Genomic DNA, 21,293 nt, shown 5'->3' on the forward strand with positions numbered 1-21,293 from the left:
ACTCTGGATAAGGCATGATGCCTGTCATTCTGATTATCTTCTAGCTCAGCAACTAGGAACTCATGACTGACTCTAAGTATGGAAATCTAGTAAAATTTTTAAAAATCAACCCCAAAAGAATTGTTTTGTTAAAAAGTTTGGTTCTTGAGAAGAAAAGCAGCACGGCAAAGCGTTCTGCCCAGTAGATGCTGACACTGGTATCCTCAACATTAGTCAAGTTCATCTTTGATGCTGTCTTTGTCTAAAATCATCAACAGCAGTGCCTTGAGGTAACAACTAGTGACATATATGCCAGTTTGCCACTGACAGAAAAAATGACACATTCCCAATGAAGCTGGAGAGAAGAAAAAATATGAGATGAAGCACAAAAGAATGTTCCCAAAGTTCTCAAAGGAGAGGGACTATTTCTGAAGGTAGAGTCAAAGCTAGAGGGAAATCATGTTTTGTCGTGCTTATTTTTACCCACAGGCAATTATGATATATCAAAACCCAGTTTCAGGTGGTGTGCACAATGATTTGCTACAAAAGTCTAAAAATTGATTCATTCAACAGATACTTACTGAATACCTACAAAATGCCAGGTCTTATGCACTTGCACGAGTATGTCAGATAGATTATACTGTAGTAACAAAGGACAACAAAATCTCACTCATTAACAACAAATGTTATTCCTCATTTATGCTATAGGTCTCTCACAGGTCAACGGTGGATCTACTCCATCATCATCTTCACTAGGACACCCAGTTCGATTGAGGAGCCTTGACATGGTATATTGACAGGATATTGAGAGAAAAGAGAAATGGTGAATCAAGCACTAATTTCAAAGCTTCTGCACAGAACTACTTACATGTCACTTCCTCCCATGACTATTCCTAAATTCAGCCAAAAGGGGACACATAATCTCTTATGGGGGAGGGCACCACGGGGAGAGAAACCCGAATATTTGGTGAATAGTAACACAATCTACTTTGTTATAGAATCTGTCCTCAATGGTCTTACAGTCCAAGAGCGTTATGTTTAGTTATAGTAGTCTTAAATATGATACTAAATGAATTGAATAGCCAGACATCTGTGAAAGTGAAACTGTGATAATACAAAGTCAGTGTGCTTTTAAGTTTCAATTGCTTAAGGCTGTTTGGAAGTAAGGATCACATGAGTTCAGAGCCCTAGGATTCAAAAATAACTCCAGAATCTTTTATCACTCCCCAAAGGAAAAGCAATAATAAGTAAGTTACCAGACGTTCATGTAATCTCTCTGAAACTGTAAGACTAACAAAGGAAAATTTTCAAAAGGCAAAAATACTCTATCATTTATTTGCAATAGAAATTATTCAGCTGGGCACGGTGGCTCATGCCTGTAATTCCAGTACTTTGGGAGGCCGAGGTGGACCTGAGGTCAGGAGGTTGAGACCAGACTGATCAACATGGAGAAATCCTGTCTTTACTAAAAATACAAAATTAGCCAGGCATGGTGGCACATGCCTACAATCCCAGCTACTCAGGACGCTAAGGCAGGAGAATCTGTGGAACCCGGGAAGTGGAGGTTGAGGTGAGCCAAGATCGCACCATTGCACTCCAGCCTGGGCAACAGAGCGAGACTTGAAAGAAAGAAAGAAGGAAGGAAGGAAGGAAGGAAGGAAGGAAGGAAGGAAGGAAGGAAGGAAGGAAGGAAGGAAGGAAGGGAGGGAGGGAGGGAGGGAGGGAGGGAGGGAGGAAGGAAGGAAAGAAGGAAGGAAAGGAGGGAGGGAGGGAGGGAAGGAAGGAAGGAAGGAAGGAAGGAAGGAAGGAAGGAAGGAAGGAAGGAAGGAAGGCAGGCAGGAAGGCAGGAAGGAGAGAGAGAAAAAAAGAAAAGAAAAGAAAAGAAACAAAATTTTCAGCAAATACACACAACAGCATTGATGGCCTGGAGACATACCACCTTCAGTTGTGATCCTGGCAGATGTCAGATGTGATAGATTCTACAAGGTTGAACAGGTTAAATTCTTGCAAGTAAGTCCTTTCTGGAACACCCAAGAATTACAGAAAGTTTAGCTATCTTTCAAATGAGATTTCATTCTCAGTTTTGCTTGTTCCGTGACCCTTCCAAATTACACACAGGATTCTTTTCATTCAGTTGCCTTGGCCAACATTTTATCTCCAACAATCCAATTTTATGTAACTGAGTTTGCCTTGCCCTTTACTGCATTTAGGTAAATAGAATGGTCTTTTTTAGACTTCTGAAAGTATTTGTAGACCTTTGCTTTCACAAGTTTGAAATAAATGTGAGGCATTAATTTTATTCAGACAACACTGAGCCCAATTCACTTGGGAAAATGCATCTCGATGTGTAATTCATCATCCAGACCCTGTCCACTATTCTGTTCCTCCCTGAGAGTAAATTAGGCACTTTGAAAGGTGCATTAAACTCTTCCTGGCTACTAGGTACCATTTAGAACTGTGGGGCAATAATTTACTTAATAGTACCTTGGTGACCTCAAAAAGTTTATGTTGTTTTGAAAGTTCTTAATTTTCTCCCACTAAATAATTTATGCATTCAGAGGTTGGGTATGCTTATAAATATGTTTTTAGAAAGACAACAGCTATTGAATAGAATAAGATAAAATTGTCATGCTAGTGCAGAAACTAAATGTTCACAAATGTGTTATCTAGCCTATCCATAGAATAAAAGTATAGCTCATAAAACAGTTATTGCTTTGGATTTCACTTTTTAAATTTACAAGACTGTGTTACATTTTATTGTAATTAGTAATGCTTCATAGCTGTAAGGATTTCCAGATCCATATCACTGCATTTTTCCATAGTGCAAAACACATTTATCCAATGTTAAAATAGTGTGCTAAACATTCTGGAGGTTCTGACAGACGCTTATATTTCTCTTCATTCTTTCATTCACAGTGGAGTTTCATCCATATTAAGTAAATTGGTTAAGTTTTGATACCTCCTACTTTAATCACTCATCTTATGTAATAAATATGAATCAAATTAAGCTTGATCCAGCAAATAAAAGTGATATGCTTTGAGTTTTGCTGTCATTTGGGATAATTAATAATAAAAATAAATATTGCATTCATCAGTTCTAAGAAGCAAAGATTTTCACATTTTAATGTCTCTAAAATAAGAAGATGTCGTATAATTGATGGTGTGCCTGAGCTTTTTTGGCAGCATTTTTTCTCTCATTGTCACAAAATGATATTACATTTTAGTATTGATGGCATCTTCAATTTTTGAAATATAGCAGGACAACTTATTTTGAAATATTGAAAATAAAGTTCTATGTGAAAATGCAGAATGACTCCAAGAATATGACCATATCATCATTTAGGTGGCAGAAGTTGATAATGTTTTCATATCCATTTCAGTCACCACTGTCCCTCTGAAAATGAGTTTATCACCACTAACCAGTTTTGAAAATGTTTGAATGGGACAGACACTGATCATTTTATGGAAGTAAAACCTATGAGAAATTTTAAGAGAATGTATATGTAGGCTATAACAAAGCAGTGGAGATATTTGTTTTAAAATAATAATAATAAAAGATTATTCTTTCTACTCTCCAAGTGATGGAGATGAAATAGTGAATCACTATTTCACCAATGAAGCATAGCTTTGGGAAGAAGACATGACTCAATAACGCTTTTACAATGTTGGTGGGAGTGTAAATTAGTTCAACCACTGTGGAAGACAGTGTGGCGATTCCTCAAGGATCTAGAACCAGAAATACCATTTGACTCAGCAACTCCCATTACTGGGTATATACCCAAAGGATTATAAATCGTTCTACTATAAAGACACATGCACACATGTTTATTGCAGCACTATTTACAATAGTAAAGACTTGGAACCAATCCAAATGCCCACCAATAATGGACTGGATAAAGAAAATGTGACACACATACACCATGGAATACTATGAAGCCATAAAAAAGGATGAGTTAATGTCCTTTGCAGGGACATAGATGAAGCTGGAAACCATTCTCAGCAAACTAACACAGGAACAGAAAACCAAACAAACACCAGATGTTCTCACTCATAAGTAGGAGTTGAAAGCAAGAAAACATGGACACAGGGAGGGGAACATCACACACTGGGACCTGTCGGGGGGTTGGGGGCAAGGCGAGGAAGAGCATTAGGACAAATACCTAATGCATGTGAGGCTTAAAACCTAGATGACGAATTTATAGGTGCACATGTGTACCTATGTAACAAACCTGCACGTTCTGCAGATGTATCCCAGAACTTAAAGTTAAAAAAAAAAAAGTTTTTAACTTTTATCAAAGGAACTTATAAGAGAATGCCTTTATCAGAATAACTTTTATATGCAGCCACTCAGATAGGTTCAATCATATCTAGTATTAATCTCTGGATGTAACACCAACTCCACACCTTGAAGACAACAGGGGGAGACAAAGGCAGAGCAACAACAACAACAAAATGAAGTAAATTTTACGATATATCAAGATATAAAATTCAGAACCTATGCCCTTGATGTTATCCTGAATGATAAGAAGATATTTACTTGGCCTAAATATTTTTATTATCAAATAATAATAAATGGGATAAATATGCTTCGTTCTTTCAGTAAAATGTGATGCCTAGCAGAATCGTCTGGCTATATTATCCCCAAATACCAACACACGACTGGGAGTCCCACTTCTAATTTATAAAACATGGAAATTTAAAAATGTGATTACATGATTACATAAGACTAATCTCCCAGAATGGGGCACTTTTGGGAGGGATTTGTTTTAACTTTAAACAATTTATGTAAAAAGTCACAATTAAATATTAACATGGAACATACACAGTTCAATACCATTTGAATTCAAGGTTTGGAGTCCAACAAATCTGCAAGCTACCATAGAATAAGAATTTTTGATATATATATACCTCTCTATAGAATAAACTCTGTTTTCTATGTCTGTGAAGGTAGGAGTTAAGGTAAGGGATAGAATTTGGTAGATGAAGCTTCTTCTGTACCATTTCTAGCCAACAGCACAACACATCTGAATTTGTGTCTATTAAATGTCCAACGTATGTTCAGACTCCAAAAACTTCAATAATATTTGTGCATCTACAAGTTCCACATTTACCTGATATTACTCTTCAGATTATCTTATTTTCATAATCTTTATAATTAAACAAAAAATAGCATAATTAAGAAATTCTCAATTTCGTTGGAAATTAGGGAAAACAATGTAACTAATGTTTTCCTTAGGGTTCACCTCCATTAACTATAGTAATGTTTGCCTCTTACAAAGATAGCCAGGGGTCTCGTGACATGCAGGAAAGATGATTAAGTCTGAAAAGACAACATTTGAACTCTTGTTTGCTACATATTACCTCTCTAACATCTGGCAAGTTACAACGCTTCCTTGAGCCTCAGCTTCAGCATCCATAAAATAATAATAATAGTACTTACCTTCATATAGTTTGATAAGATTAAACAAGTTAATGTATGTAAAGCACCTGACACATAAAATATGTTCAATCTTTGATTGTTTAAAATAAATCCTAGAGTAACTTAAAAAGTAGTGATAGCTCATCCTTTTAGTTCTATGTGACTTGAATACACTGGGTAGTTTAGCTCTAATGTCTCAATATGTTTCATAACATCAGTTTCAAAAGCCTTCAGCAATTCAAGAAAATAAACATTTATTGAATACTGCGATAGGTATAGAGAGGAGGGAAATGATAAAATGCTTCCCGTGGGAGGGTTCACAGAGCAGGCTGACATGTCAATAAACATTCATAATAGAAGACCCTCAAACCCTTTCTGCAGAGTCTTAGCAGGCAGCATGAAACTCCTTGTGACAAAACTGTGGTGTGGAAGATTAATGATAGCAGGTGTCATGAAACCACTGGTAAGAAACATCCAGAAGTTGAGCTTGAAAATACTACCTGAAAAAACTGAAACACCACCCATAAAAAGATTGGAAAATTTGGGAGAAAACCGTGCAATGACATGTTAACACCTAGATAACTTTTAAAATAGATTGCAGACAAGAGGAATCAGCAAACATATCCAGCAGAAATAAAACAGAATGAGACCCTTGGTCACCTTGCTAATTTGGAAGATTAAAAGAAAAGTTAAAATTCCTAAGTCTTTACTGCAAATGACAGATGCCAAATTGACATTTAGCTCATATATTAAAGCCAGTGGATCTTTTGGGGTGAGAAATCATTGTTTCTTGCTTAAAGTCTAGCATTTATAAGGCATGGGATGATTTATTTTATTGATAAAGAAATGTGGGATGAGCTGAAAGGAAACAAAAAGTGATCCAAGAATTTATGAATCATGAAAGAGACTCTGATCACATCCTTTCAGTAACCCCAAACCCCCACTTTCTACATTTCTGCCCTCCAGAATCACCAAGTCTTCCTGTCATCTCATACAAAACAGATGATTGATAATTCGCATCTGGCTCCTTTAAAGTTGTAGCTTCTAATCCAAGCAGGCATATCAATAACTTCTCAAATAAATCAGTTTTTTTCATGTAAAATAAATTTTTGTGCAACCTGTTAATAGAATATTGTGTTCTTTATTTTAACGCGAAGAATACATTAGCAGTTCTAGTGATTCTCATAGGTTCCTCTCTCTACTTTGATAATCAAAAAGCTTTAGAAAGTAGGGTGTGACGTATGTTTATTGCAGCACTATTCACAATAGCAAAGACTTGGAATCAACCCAAATGTCCATCAGTGACAGATTGGATTAAGAAAATGTGGCACATATACACCATGGAATACTATGCAGCCATCAAAAAGGATGAGTTTGTGTCCTTTGTAGGGACATGGATGCAGCTGGAAACCATCATTCTTAGCAAACTATCACAAGAACAGAAAACCAAACACCGTATGTTCTCACTCATAGGTGGGAACTGAACAATGAGATCACTTGGACTCAGAAAGGGGAACATCACACACCGGGGCCTATCGTGGGGAAGGGGGCGGGGGGAGGGATTGCACTGGGAGTTATACCTGATGTAAATGACGAGTTGATGGGTGCAGCACACCAACATGGCACAAGTATACATATGTAACAAACCTGCACGTTATGCACATGTACCCTACAACTTAAAGTATAATAATAATAAATTAATTAAAAAAAAAAAAAGAAAGTAGGGTGTGAGAGGCAATTGAAACTCAGCCATGAATCTTGTGGCCATCAATAATCACCTTGTTAGATATTACTTGTTTTTTAAAAGGTAGAAAGAAAAATTTTACCAGGACTCTAGAAAGAATTCAAGAAGACAGAAAGCTAACATTTACCACTCTTCCCCCACCAAAAGAAAGCAGTCGATACAAAGCTCTCTCTCTCTCTCTCTCTCTTTCTGTCTCTTTTAAGAGACGAGGTCTTCCTCTGTTGCCCAGGCTTAGTGCAGTGGTAGTGCACTATAACCTCTAACTCCTGACTCAAGCGATCCCCTCAACTCAGCCTCCCAAATAGCTGGGACTACAAGAGTGTGCCATCACAAATAGCTAATGTTTATGCATTTATGTATTTATTTATTTATTTTGGTAGAGATGGAGTCTTGTTGTGTTGACCAGGATGGTCTCGAACTCGTGATCTCAAGTGATTCTCCCACCTCAGCTACCCAAAGTGCTAAGATTACAGGCATAAACCTCTGTGCCTGGCCTCTACCCCACTGTCCCACTTCCTGTCTTCCTTCCTTTTTTCTCTCTTTCTTGCTTGCTTGCTTTCTTTTTCTTTCTTCTTTTTCCTTTTTTGTTCATTAAAAAAATACAACAGAGAAGATGGTGATGAAGTAGGACCGTGGTAATGAGGAGGCTGTGTGGATGAGAGAGAGATGAAAAGATTTAGTGCCATCTATAAATAAGAAATTTTAAAAGAGGAAATATTTCTAATAGATATGTATACTGTATAAAACTCCTTTAAGGAATGTTCAAGATTGCAGTTTTCTTCAAAGAGCCAGTAGATACTGCTGTTTTTTATATGTTACACCACATAGAGATTGGACCATCTGGAACCTCAGGTGTTATATGTGATGTAAATTTACATATAAGGAACATATATATATGTATATGTAAGTTTCTTTGAAGGCCAAACTCTTGTTTATCTTCACACCTTCCACAACACTAAGCATAGCATTTTGCACATGGCAGGCACTCAACAAATAGTCAGTAAAGCCAAACAAAGGAATGTGGTTCCCAAATCAGCGTTTACTAAGGTGGAAACATTGTGAAATATTGGAAAGAGTACAGGGCTGTATGACTTGAAAATCTCAGTTATATTCATGGCTTGCTAAACTCAATAGCTTTGGAATCTTCAGCAAGTTTCTTTTCTTCCTTGGTCATCAGATTTCTTCTCAGCATCATAAGGGCCTTGTCTGGGTCATCTCTCCCTGCCATCCAAGACTCTTAAGTCTAATGCCTTAATACTACAAATTCCCAGGTGGTTTTATTTGGTGTGGATGGGTTTAGCACTGTTAGCCAACAATTCGATCAGCTCTGCTCTGGGGTTCTTTAAGATTATGTCTGGTTTTCTACTGTTGTTATAGGTATAAGATAAATACCTGAGAGAATACTCTCAAAGAAGGATGACAGCAAGCACTTGTTTACAACTCCTGTCACTATTGTCTAAACTACTAAAGATGATAAAGTGGCCCTCGTAATAATCATAGCCACTGTACTTATTGTGTGTTACAGGCACTGTGCTCGTCATTTAACAAGCATTTTCTCTCTTGCTTATAGTAACCCTCATGAGTAGACCTCCTTGTCTTAGCTGCATAGAGTATCTCTCCTAGACAACTACTTCTTAAAATCACTGTAACAATCACAAGCAAAAATGGTGCAGGTCAGTTGGGACTGCGGATTCAGGACCAACTGAATAACCCCTAATATCACGGAACAGATTTTGCACAAATTTGCATTTGTAATATGCTATTTTCAGCAGGCGTTTTTTTTAATGGAATTGACATCTCTAAAGGAGAGACTTTAGGAATATTTGAATGGATCCTACTTGTACTAATGAATTTTCCTAGAAATTTCCTTTTTCCTGTTTTTAGCCAGTTCTATTGGAACTGCGTCTTCCTTACAAGTAGATGAAGTAAAGATTTATGGTCCTTAGAACATGTGGAAATTAGAAAATGGACTAATGGAATCCATTAACATCCTCTCACCAATTAGATGAATTGTAGATCAATATAGTGTATTAATAGAGTCAAACATATATATATATATATCCCATTGGGACAGCCTCAGGAAGATAGGACTAATTTTAATTGTCTTGAATCAGACAAAAAAAAATCATACTTACAACACAAAGACCTCCTTTCTGCCTTGTATTTTAATGATTGTGAAATTAAAATGTTAGTCTATATTGCCTAATGATAACACACCACTTTCTGATTGAAAACTCAACATGTAGTAGTAGCAAAGTGAATAGCATTCTTGCATCAATAAATAAAGTACTTTTTTGGTATAGTTTTTAAAAAGGATTTCAAATAATAATTTTTACTTCAGTTTAGATTTTTTTCAGTTTCACCATGCAAGTAACTCTGAAAAGAGGTTCTGATTAAATATGATTGATGTAACAGTTGCCCTCCCCGTACATGTTCTCCATAAACCTCAAAGCCTAACCTCAAAGATAAAAAAATAGAATACCAAAGGAAAATTACTGCAAAAGTACTTTGTGCTAAACTGGCATCAGACATAAAAATAAAATAATGTCTGTAAAGCTTAAGGGACTAATTAAGATTTTAATGTAGTCTCATTCCTAGGAAAATATTAGGAATCATGATTCAGGAACACTTGTGTTTCACAAATTAAAACGAAAACAATTGAGGCAGTCTATTTAAATGTTCCAGGATTGAGGTTTAATGAAAATCTTTAATTAATTTATATTGGGGTCACATTTTATCACTATCAGTGAGAATCATTAGGAAAATAGAGAATGGTATGAACCACCCATATTCCAGTAAAAAAAAAAAAAAAAAAAAAAGGTCAAAAGGCAGAGCGTGGCAGTTCAGCAAGAGAAAGAAAACAAATAAATTATCTTCTGCAGAAGGACGGCATGTTCAGCCAGACGTTCAGGTTTTATTTTATTTTATTTTTTGTAGCTCATGATACTCTGACACCCTTGCTTATGAGTTTAGATTTAACAAATGCACACCTGGCTACGAGGGGGCACTCAGCCTCAAATAAAGTGTTAGGATATATACATTCATGTGCTCCTTAAAGGAGAGAGGCAGGATTGTAGTAAACATTTGGCCCTGTACAATTTTGAGCAGGATGCAAAATTAAGAAGTCAGCTTTAATTCCGGGGGAAAGGTGGAGAAAAGTTCCAACATCCTTTTTCATTTATGTTGACAGCATACAGAAATGAAAAACAAAAAGGAAGCATAAAAGTCAAAATCTGTTTCTTATTATTCTGACTCTTAAGAGGAAAAAATAATGCATATTGGGTCAACATGAGGTACTGATGGTCATATCACTGATTGTGAATTTACTTTCCATTGACATAGAAGCTAGAAGCACTTCCACTGGCATCTAGTAACAATCCACTATTACTTAAATGCACCTTAAATTCCGGTGGTGCTTCCAAAGGCAAGGTTATATAATTTAATTTTAAGGTGCATATTTGAAACCATCATATGAAAGTAAGTGACTTGTGTTGGTCAATAAGAAACTAAATTTTTCTTTCCTAATTTTCGTATCGTTCTAAGACCATCCCTATTAAGACATCTAAACACGGCTTGCTTTAGTCCCTTGTTGTGGAGGAAAGGGATTGATGGCACCAATCAAGAAGTTCAAACACAAGTTATTTTCAAATAGCTTGCAAAAGTGATTGCTGCTCGGCAACCTGACATTTGGCGGCCTTTCCACAGACGACGATCCCTTTCCACAAATACCTGGAAGGGAACATGAAGTGAAAACCAGAAATAACCTGATCACTGCCAACTAAGTGTTCTATGAAGAGCTTTTACATTCCTGGATTTTTAACAATGACACAAAATGAAATAGGAAGACAGACACATGTTGAAAAGAACCAAAGAATGTTGAGAGGAAGTAAATACTAACTTTAGGAAGGTTAGGTCCCTGATTTACAAAGTTCTCTCAGGAAGGACTTTTTTACTTTCTCAATTTTTTTCTGGAGCTGATATTGTTCCTGAGAAGGGATATGAAGGAGAAATTCAACCTTCAGTTCTGGATACATAATTTCAACTTCTTGGTACAACAGTCCAAATCACATCTCTTAAAAAGTTATTAAAATAATACCTAATAGGTATAACTTGTATTGTGTAACAGTCACTGTGTCCAATGTTTTGCATAGGTTGTTTCTTTTGCTCACCACAATGGCCCTAAGATGCAGGTATGATGATTGTGTGTTATTGAGATGAGATAAACTATTCCCTAGGAACACAGTTACGCAATAGTGGAACAGAGATATAAGTTCAACTTTAAACAGGTCTCTGGGCCCTGCATCTAGTCACATTGCTTCCTGGGGTTGTGATAAGAATACGGTAGCCACCAGCCACATGCAGCTATTTCATTTTAAATTGGTACAGATTAAATAATATTAAAAACTCATTTCCTTAGTCACAAAAGCCACATTTCAAGTGCTCAATAGACACTATATTACATAGTTCAGATAGAACATTTCCATCATCATAGGAAGTTCTGTTGGATAGCACTGTCCTAGGACACCAGTTTTGCCTTGATGATGCTGTCAATCTCTCATCCTTTACCCATAGTGTTTTAAATCAGAATTATGTCCACACAGAATATGTGGGCTGTGACGAATCTTCTCTTCCCACCATTCCCCAACCCACATACACAATCCCAGGAAAGGATTACCATCCTCTCATCTGGAGAAAATTGTTTCTATCCCACTTCTCAAAATGAAGCTGTTTTATAATAAAAAAAGATTAGGAATGAACATTAAAAATTATTATCAAGTAGAAATGTGAAGGGAACTCTGTGGGAGTAAATGTGGACTTTTCACCAAACCATCTGTATAATCTTTGACAGCTGAGAAAGAAAAGCAAGTAAGATTATTATAAACCATATTTTATGGTATTTGATGTTATTTTGGCATCACATAAAGTACTGATGAAATTTCACTAGGGAATGCCGCTATGCGCAGTTTTGCATAGACTGCTATAGGAGGACATTCTATGTCTGAGAACACACATCAGAGAATAATCAAAATGATTCAGTGCTAAATCATGACAAAGAATTAGCCAGTCTTGGCCTGAGTCCTAAAGACAAAAAGAAGATGTTCAGGAATACCACAGAGGTAAATGAGATCCAGAAGGGAGCAGAACAGGTTATTGCCAATAATAATTTTCTCGTACTGGCAATTCAATGTAATGTTAGTAAATAATGAAAATTGCTGATCATTGAACTAAGAATTAAAATGTTTGGCCATATACCCAAAATCAATTTCAAACACAGTAAAGAAATCAATTCAGGCAGGGTTTCACTTGTGCTTTTTGAAGGTAGAAAAAGAAAGCAATAAAAAAGTCTGAAGGAAGCCGGGCGTGGGGGCTCATGCCTGCAATCTCAGCACTTTGGGAGGCTGAGGTGGGTGAATCATTTAAGTTCAGGAGTTCGAGACCAGTCTGGCCAACATGGTGAAACCCCATCTTTACTAAAAATATAAAAATTAGCCAGGCGATAATGGCGTGTGTCTGTAATCCCAGCTACTTGTGAGGCTGAGGCAGGAGAATTGCTTGAGCCTGGGAGGCAGAGGTTGCGGTGAGTGAGATCACACCACTACACTCCAGTCTGGGCGAGATTTAGGAAAATACATGAAAAACTAAATAAAGAATCAGTCTTGCTATCTAACATACAGTCTGGCTTATTTTCAGCTTTCATCCCTAAGGGAAGGTATATGCTTCTATTAAATAATATGCTACATTCATTTTACACTGTTTTTGAATACTAGCACACCTTATTGTACACATAAGAAAAAAATCTGAGAATCTTAAAATTTTCATAATGAAAGAAGCTTTGGAAATTCCTCCAGTTCATCTTCTAAATTTCACAAGTGAGGATATGGAGACCTAGAAATGGTCAATAATTTGACCAAGGTCACTTAGTCTGTTGGCAACAGAGTTGGGACTGAAGTGACAGCACCAGACAAATAGTTATGGCCAGTTCAGTAGCCAGCAGCAACAACTCTTCCGTATGTGTCTGAGGGCCCAGGATGTTTGAATGAGATAATCTCCAGGGTCTTCTCAACTCTAACATTTTGAAAAATCTCTTTTTTCAGTAAAAATATTTTTAATTTTATTTTAGAATAAAATTTTAAAAATTAGAAAAAAAATTTTCACAGTATCCTAAAGACACCATTCAAGAAAAACTACTATATCCATCATAAACCTTGCTATGGAACATATTACATACTGAAAATGCTCTGCGCAGAACACACAGCAATCATCTCAGTAAGAATAGCATCCATGTCTCCTTCACCCTTGCAGCTATAGGCCCTAGAACAATGCCTAGAGCATAAGAAATATTGATTGAACTGAGCTGAATTCTTAATTTTAGAGATGAGGGAACTAAGGCTCAACTTAGTTAGGGGCTTCTCTCTGTCACTCAAATCCATGCAATCTCTACAGGGGCAATATTGCTCCCAAAGGGATAAAAACTGATTCTTGAGGTTAAAAGAATCTTGCTATTGTTATGTATAAAGTACAAATATATGTTGAGCACATAAAGAGATACACAGTAGAACTGGATATTAAGATTTCATGGGGGGAGGGAAATCTAAATCAATCTAAAAAGGCTCTTAGGGGAACGGTAATGAAAATATAAGGTTGAGATGGTCTAAACGTATAGAAATTCCATGAAGTAAAATAATTAAATGTCATAAAATTAGAGGAGAGATACCACATTTATAGACAGATCTTATTTAAGACTCAAAAAGATAAAAGTATTTCACATTCTGTTTCTGGGCTCCAAGATGGCATAAATACAATTTAGCAAGCTCCCCTTTTCCCCTGAGCAGGGAGTTCTATTAATAAATCTATCCAACTTCATGGAGAGTTATTAAAACAGCCTTTTTAAAAACTTTTATGTTCGGGGGTACATGTAAAGTTTGTTACATAGGTAAACTCGTGTCATGGGGGTTTGCTGTACAGATTATTTCATCACCCAGGTATTAAGCCCAGTACCCAGTAGTTATCTTTTCTTCTCCCCTCCTTTCTCCCACCCTCTACCCTCAAGTAGACTCCACTGTCTGTTGTTTCCTTCTTTGTGTTCTTAAGTTCTTATCATCTGGCTCCCACTTATAAGTGAGAACATGCAGTATTTGCTTTTCTGTTCCTGCATTAGTTTGCTAAAGATAATAGCCTCCAGCCCCATCCATGTTCCCACAAAGACATGATCTCATTCTTTTTATGGCTGCATAGTATTCTAGAGCATATATGTGTCACATTTTCTTTATCCATTCTGTCATTTACGGGCATTTACATCATTCCGTATCTTTGCTATTGTGAATAGTACTGCAATGAATATTCACATGCATGTGTCTTTATGGTAGAACAATTTATATATTTTGGGTATATAACCAGTAGTGGGATTGCTGGGTCAAATGGTAGTTCTGCTTTTAGCTCTTTGAGGAATTGCCATACTGCTTTCCAGAAAGATTGAACTAATTTACACTTCTACCAACAGTGTACAAGTGTTTCCTTTTGTGGGCAACCTTGCCAGCATCTGTTATTTTTTGACTTTTTAATAATACCCATTCTGACTGGTGTGAGATGGTATCTCATTGTGGCTTTGATTTGCATTTTTCTAATAATCATTGATGTTGAGCATTTTTAATATGCTGTTGGCCCACATGTATGTCTTCTTTTGAGAAGTGTCTGTTCAAGTCCTTTGCCCACTTTTTAATGGGGTTGTTTTTCTCTTGTAAATTTAAGTTTCTTATGGATGCTGGATATTAAACCTTTGTCATAGTTTGCAAATATTTTCTCCCATTCCATAGGTTGTCTGTTCACTCTGTTGATAGCTTTTTTTACTGTGCAGAAGCTGTTAAGTTTAATTAGATCCCACTTGTCAATTGTTGTTTTTGTTATGATTGCTTTTGGTGTCTTTGTCATGAAATTTTTGTCCATTCCTATGTCCAGGATGGTATTGCTTATGTTGTCTTCCAGGGATTTTATAGTGTTGGGTTTTACATTTAAGGCTTCAATCCATCTTGAGTTGATGTTTGTATATGGTGTAAGGAAGGGTTCCAAATTCAATCTTCTGTGTATGGCTAGCCAGTTATCCCAGCACCATTTATTAAATAGGGCGTCTTCTCCCCATTGCTTGTTTTTGTCAGTTTTGTCAAAGATCACATGATTGTAGGTGTGCAGCTTTATTTCTGGGCTCTTTCTTCTGTTCCTTTGGTTTATGTGCCTGTTTTTGTGCCTGTACCGTGCTGTTTTGGTTATCGCAGCCCTGTAGTATAGTTTAAAATCAGATAGAGTGGTTTCTCCAGCTTTGTTCTTTTTGCTCAGGATTGCCTTGGCTATTTGGGCTCTTTTTTGGTTCCCATATGAATATTAAAATGGTTTTTTTCTAGTTCTGTGAAGAATGTCATTGGTATTTTAATAGGAATAGCGTTGAATTTGTAAATTGCTTTGGGCAGTATAGACATTTTAATGATATTGATTCTTTCCATGAGCATGGGATATTTTTCAATTTGTTTGTGTCTTCTCTGATTTCTTTGATCAGTATTTTATCATTCTCATTTGTAGAGATCTTTCACCCTGGCTGCATTCCTAGGTATTTTATTTTATGTGTGTGTGGCAATTGTGAATCAGATTGCCTTCCTGATTTGGGTCTTGGCCTGGCTGTAATTTTTGCACACTGATTTTGTATTCTGAGACTTTGGTGAAGTCGTTTATCAGCTGAAGGAGGTTTTGGGTCAAGACTATGGGCTTTCTAGATATAGAATCATGTTTCAGCAAAAAGAGATCATTTGACTTCCCCTCTTATTATTTGGATGCCGTTTATTTATTTCTCTTTCCTGATTGCTCTGGCTAGGACTTCCAATACTATATCGAACAGAAGTAATGCGAGATGGCATCCTTGTCTTTTGCTGGTTTTCAAGGGGAATGCTTCCAGCTTTTGCCCATTGAGTATAATGATGGCTGTGGGTTTGTCATAGATGGCTCATATTATTTTGAAGTATGTTTCTTCAACACCTAGTTTATTGAGAGTTTTTAACATGAAAGGGTGTTGAATGATATCAAAAGTCTGTACTGCATTTATTGACATAATCATGTGATTTTTGTCTTTAGTTCTGTTTACATGATGAGTCAAATTTATTGATTTGCATATGTTGAACCAACCTTGCATCCCAGGGATGAAGCCTACTTGATTGTGGTGGATTCACTTTTTGACATGCTGCTGGATTCAGTTTGCTAGTATTTCCTTGAGGAGATTTGCATCAATGTTCATCAAGGATATTGGCCTGAAATTTTCTTTTTTGTTGTGTCTCTGCCAGGTTTTGGTCTCAGGATGCTGCTGGCCTCATAGAATAAGTTGGGTGGGAGTCTCTCCTCCTCAATGTTTGGGAATAGTTTCAGTAGAAATGCTCCCAACTCTTCTTTGTACATCTGGTAGAATTTGGCTGTGAATCCATCAGGTCCTTGGCTTTTTTTGGCTGGTAGGCTATTTATTACTGACTCAATTTCGGAGCTCATTATTAGTGTGTTTGGGATTCAATTTGTTCCTCGTTCATTCTTAAGACGTTTTATGTGTCCAGGAATTTATCCATCTCTTCTAGGTTTTCTAGTTTGTGTGCATAGCAGTGTTAGTAGTAGTGTCTGATGGTTGTTTTTATTTTTGTGAGGTCAGTGGTAACATTCTCTTTGTCATTTCTGATTGTGTTTATTTGGATCTTCTCTCTTTTCTTTATTAGTCTAGCTAGCAGCCTACCTATCTTATTAATTTTTTCAAAAAACCTACTCCTGGACTTGTTGATTTCTTGAATGGTTTTTTGTGTCTTGATATCTTTCAGTTCAGCTCTGATTTTGGTTATTTCTTGTCTTCTACTAGCTTTGGGGTTAATTTGTTTTTGCTTCTCTAATTCTTTCTGTTTTGATGTTAAGTTGTTAACTTGAGATCTTTCTAACTTTTTGATGTGGGCATTTAGTGCTATGAATTTCCCTTTTAACACTGCCATAGCTGTGTCCCAGAGATTCTGGTATGTCATATCTTTGTTCTCATTAGTTTCAAAGAATTCTTTTTTTTTTTTTACTTTTGCCCTAATCACATTATTTACCTAAAAGTCATTCAGGAGCATATTATTTAATTTCCATGCAACTGCATGGTTGTGAGCAATTTTCTTAGTCTTGACTTCTATTTTTATTGCACTCAAACAGCCTTATTTTGTTCTTAAGATTCAGCAGTTTATTTTAGAGCTTCACTCTCAGATTCTATTCAAAGCATCTTATTTTCAAACATTGTCAGTTCCTTGGTTTTCAAATATTGTCAGTCCCTTGGAAAACTCCCCCACTTCTTCCAGGGGAACCCAGTCCTTCCTATGGTCTCTCTGGCATCGCTGACCCCTTACTCTCATTTGACCCATGAGCTCCCCCTCCCACTCAGGGTGTGGTGTGTGGCTCCTAAGGAATCCTTCTTCCACACTCTGGAAACCTCATTATCTCTCTCCAGTACTATTTCATCTGTGTCAGAAGGCAAGTGTAGGTAAGCAATCTAAGTAGCTAGACAGAAGACCAGTGGGGTATGATACTGCAGCCTCTCCAAATCTTGAGTTTTTTCCCATTTGGCTTCAACAAGAGGAAGTATTCCTGTCCTCTCTCCCACAAGAAAGTCAGAATAAGGAGTAGTTTTGGTTACCAGCACTGCACTTACATAAAACTGAGGATATTCTCCCCTTTATCAGCCCCCCTACTCCCCCCTGCTCCATTTTGAGATGAGATGGCTTCTCCTAGCAGCCATGTAGAGAGGTAGTGGACCTCTGCAAAAGATGCTTCTCTAGACCTCAAATATGGAGCACTTACTTTATTCTTAGTAATTTCCTTATTCTCGCTGTAAGCCTTATTTGTTAAACCAAACCATATGCCCCTAACATCATGATGTTAAACCAGCTGCCATTTAGCTTGTGGACTGTGCTAAGTATTTGGTACGCATTATCTCATTTATTTCTTATAAATAAAAAAAATTACCTCAACCAACCTAAGAGGTAAATATTCTCCACTTTCTTCAAGTGAGGACATTGAGACTTCAAAGTTTAAAAACTTGTCTAAAAACACATAACAAATAAGTGATTAAACTACAAATGGAATCCAAGTTCTTAACCAATAATTTTTAAGTGAAAGTTAATTAAAATTAACTTAATCTGAGGCTAGCTTGGTAGACATCATTTGAGTTACCTAGCACACAGTCCACTGAGAAACCTAAGTCTAAAATTGGAGTGCAGGAAAATAATGATTTATATAATCAACATTATTCATTTCACTCAGGTATATCAGATCTTATCTGTTCAACCTGAACCAAGAAAAGCATTTCATTTGAGACTCTAAGTAAACTAGAAAACATGGTAGCACTCTGGCATTTTGAAGAAGACTCAAAGAACTAAGGATAATTTTCCTATTACTCATTTTTTTCAGTATTATGTGAAGAAGCAGAAATAAGATAGGCTCTGCCTAAGTAATAGGAATAATTCCAAAATATCCTAGCTGACATTTGGGGGCCACCATAACAGAATCAGAGCAATGCATCATTTCTGGTTAATGGATGAACAATTTGTTGTAAGGCTGGCCAACAATTCCAGACCCTTGTGCCATCTCTGATTCATCTCTGTCACCAAGGCCTGAATCACAGCTGTGTGACCTCAATGGATTGATGAAAAACAGAGGAGAGGAAAAAAAAGGAATAGTTTTGAAGGCCATATGACTTATAAATTTGTATGCTTTATTTCTTGTCTACATATCCTCGTAATTATATCTATATGTGTATAGTGTCTAAAATTTATTATTAATCTCACAAATGTTTATACACAAACATTGTAGATATTCTTGTTAATCTCCACAAAATATCAGTCTTGGGGATATTGTTTTCTCTATCTCTTCCCCATTGATCACTTATGAGTTGATCAGTTGACTCTAGTGATCTAATTCAATGTGGTTCTAACTGGGGCTATAGGAAAGTCTGAGGATTTGCTTGACTATGTCACTAAAATCTCACTCCAATCTTTCTGTTGTGCCTATTAATAATGGCATTAGATGTTTTTTGTCACAAGGACTTCTCCATACTTATGCGGAGATTTCAAGGCACTCTAAGACTTTCCCAGATTACTTTTACTAAAACCCACAAGGGACTAAAAAAGGCACATTGGAGTTTTAGTTATCAGGATGATCCTCTGAGGAAGCCATCCTGGGGCCATAATTTCTTTCTCCTAAGTGAGCAGTAACAATGGAAAAGTCAGAGTTCAAGGTCTGGGGTCCAGTGTCAGGGAATGAAAAAGCAGCAGAGAGACCTTTTTAAATTTTAACACAGCACAGAGCAGAGATGTTGGGAATGCCAAGTTCTCAAACATTTCCAGCAAATTACAGTGAATTCAAATTCTTGTTGGCAGTGTGCTACAATTAGCCTGTACAGAGACATTAGAGAGATTCTTCAGCAAACTTTTCTAATTTAGAAAGTATGACATCAAATTAGTCTCTGGGGAGAATTAACAGTTTGGTTCACTAAAGACAAAAACAAAAGCAACAATAACAACAAAAACAATTAACCTATTGAAGGGAAGTGGAATAGGGAAGGAAGAAGAGATAAGTCAGCATTCTGTGCCTATGGTTTGGGTCTTTCCCATGTACAGATAAAGTAGTCAGGCTATTGAATGTCTGATAGTTCCAGCAGTTTTGAAATAGTCAAACAGGGAGGCTTGTGGTCAACCGGTCAGAAAACCACTAATGATGTAAAGTCATCTGCACTCAGTTTTAGAACATTTTTGCTGCATCTCAGTTTCCTTATTCAAAAAATAGAGGCTATAATTGACCAGTAATATCTTAGAGACAGTGGTGTTCACTACCTGTGTTTGGAACCAGAGCTTGAGCAAGCAATATCTGCTCCCTGCCTCTGACTCTATGGAGGAGTTCCCAGTAGTACAATTACATAGCATAATATTGTAAAAAGAATCTATACATTGAATTTTTTAAAATTTTTCAATCATTTCATAAATGTTTTTAAAATGCCTCCTGTAAGTTGAGCAACTGTCCTAGACCTTTGTGAGAGATCAGTGAACAAAACAAATTTCCTTCTTTCAGAGAGTTTACTAGCTATAAAGAATATGAAACTGGCTGGGCACAATGGCTTATGCCTGTAATCCCATACTTTGGGAGGTGGAGGCAATCAGATCACCTGAGGGCAGGAGTTGAAGACCAGCATGGCCAACATGACAAATCCTCATTTCTACTAAAAATTGAAAAAGTAGCCAGGCATGGTGGCAGTCACCTGTAATCCTAGCTACCCAGGAGGCTGAGGCAGGAGAATCACTTGAACCTAGGAGGCGGAGACTGTAGTGAGCCGAGATCATATCACTGCATTCCAGCCTGGCAACTCTGTCTCAAAAATAAAATTACAAAAAAGAATATGAACCTCACATCCCGCTGTAAGGGCAACAGGCCAGTGGAGCTGCTTTGAGTTGTGAGATAATATTCATTTTATTTAAGAATAGTGTCTAATATAAAAAATATTTAAGGAAGAAGAGTGAAACTAAGAGGAGCAAGAGAGGAAGAGAAAATATAGTCAAGCCTTTCATAATTCCAATCTTTATTAAATTTTTAGAATAGAATCAAAGTTTTCTTCTTCATAATAGGCTACTTCAGTGTATTAGTCAATTTTCACACTTCTGATAAAGACATACCTGAGACTACGCAATTTACAAAATAAAGAGATTTATTGGACTTACAGTTCCAAGTGGTTGGGGAGGCCTCACAATCATGGCAAAAGGTGAAAGGCAAGGAGGAACAAGTCATGTCTTACATGGATGGCAGCAGGCAAAGAGAGCTTGTGCAGGGAAACTCCTGCTTTTAAAACCATCAGATCTCCTGAGACTCATTCACTATCACAAGAACAGAGCTGGAAAGACCCACCCCCATAATTCAATCACATTCCACTGGGTCCCTCCCACAACATGTAGGAATGGTGGGAGTTACAATTCAAGATGAGATTTGGGTGGGGACACAGCCAAACCATATAATTCTGCCCCTCTCCCTCCTAAATCTCATGTTTTCACATTTCAAAACAAATCATGCCTTCCCAATAGTCCCCCCAAAGTCTTAATTCATTTCAGCATTAACTCAAAT

The 21,293-nt window shown here is 36.9% G+C and overlaps 1 long non-coding RNA gene across 1 annotated transcript in view; it reads left to right on the plus strand.

Annotated features, from left to right (window-relative positions):
* Nucleotides 1-886, plus strand: part of LOC144334816 (uncharacterized) — a 29,105-nt gene extending 28,219 nt beyond the window's left edge. Inside the window, exon 3 of the long non-coding RNA XR_013405056.1 lies at nucleotides 688-886. This is a non-coding gene — a long non-coding RNA (uncharacterized LOC144334816). The remainder of the gene's footprint in view (nucleotides 1-687) is intronic.
* Nucleotides 887-21,293: the final 20,407 nt, after the last annotated feature.

Source organism: Macaca mulatta, chromosome 15, assembly GCF_049350105.2.
Source record: "Macaca mulatta isolate MMU2019108-1 chromosome 15, T2T-MMU8v2.0, whole genome shotgun sequence".
NCBI classification, from domain to species: Eukaryota; Metazoa; Chordata; class Mammalia; order Primates; family Cercopithecidae; genus Macaca; species Macaca mulatta.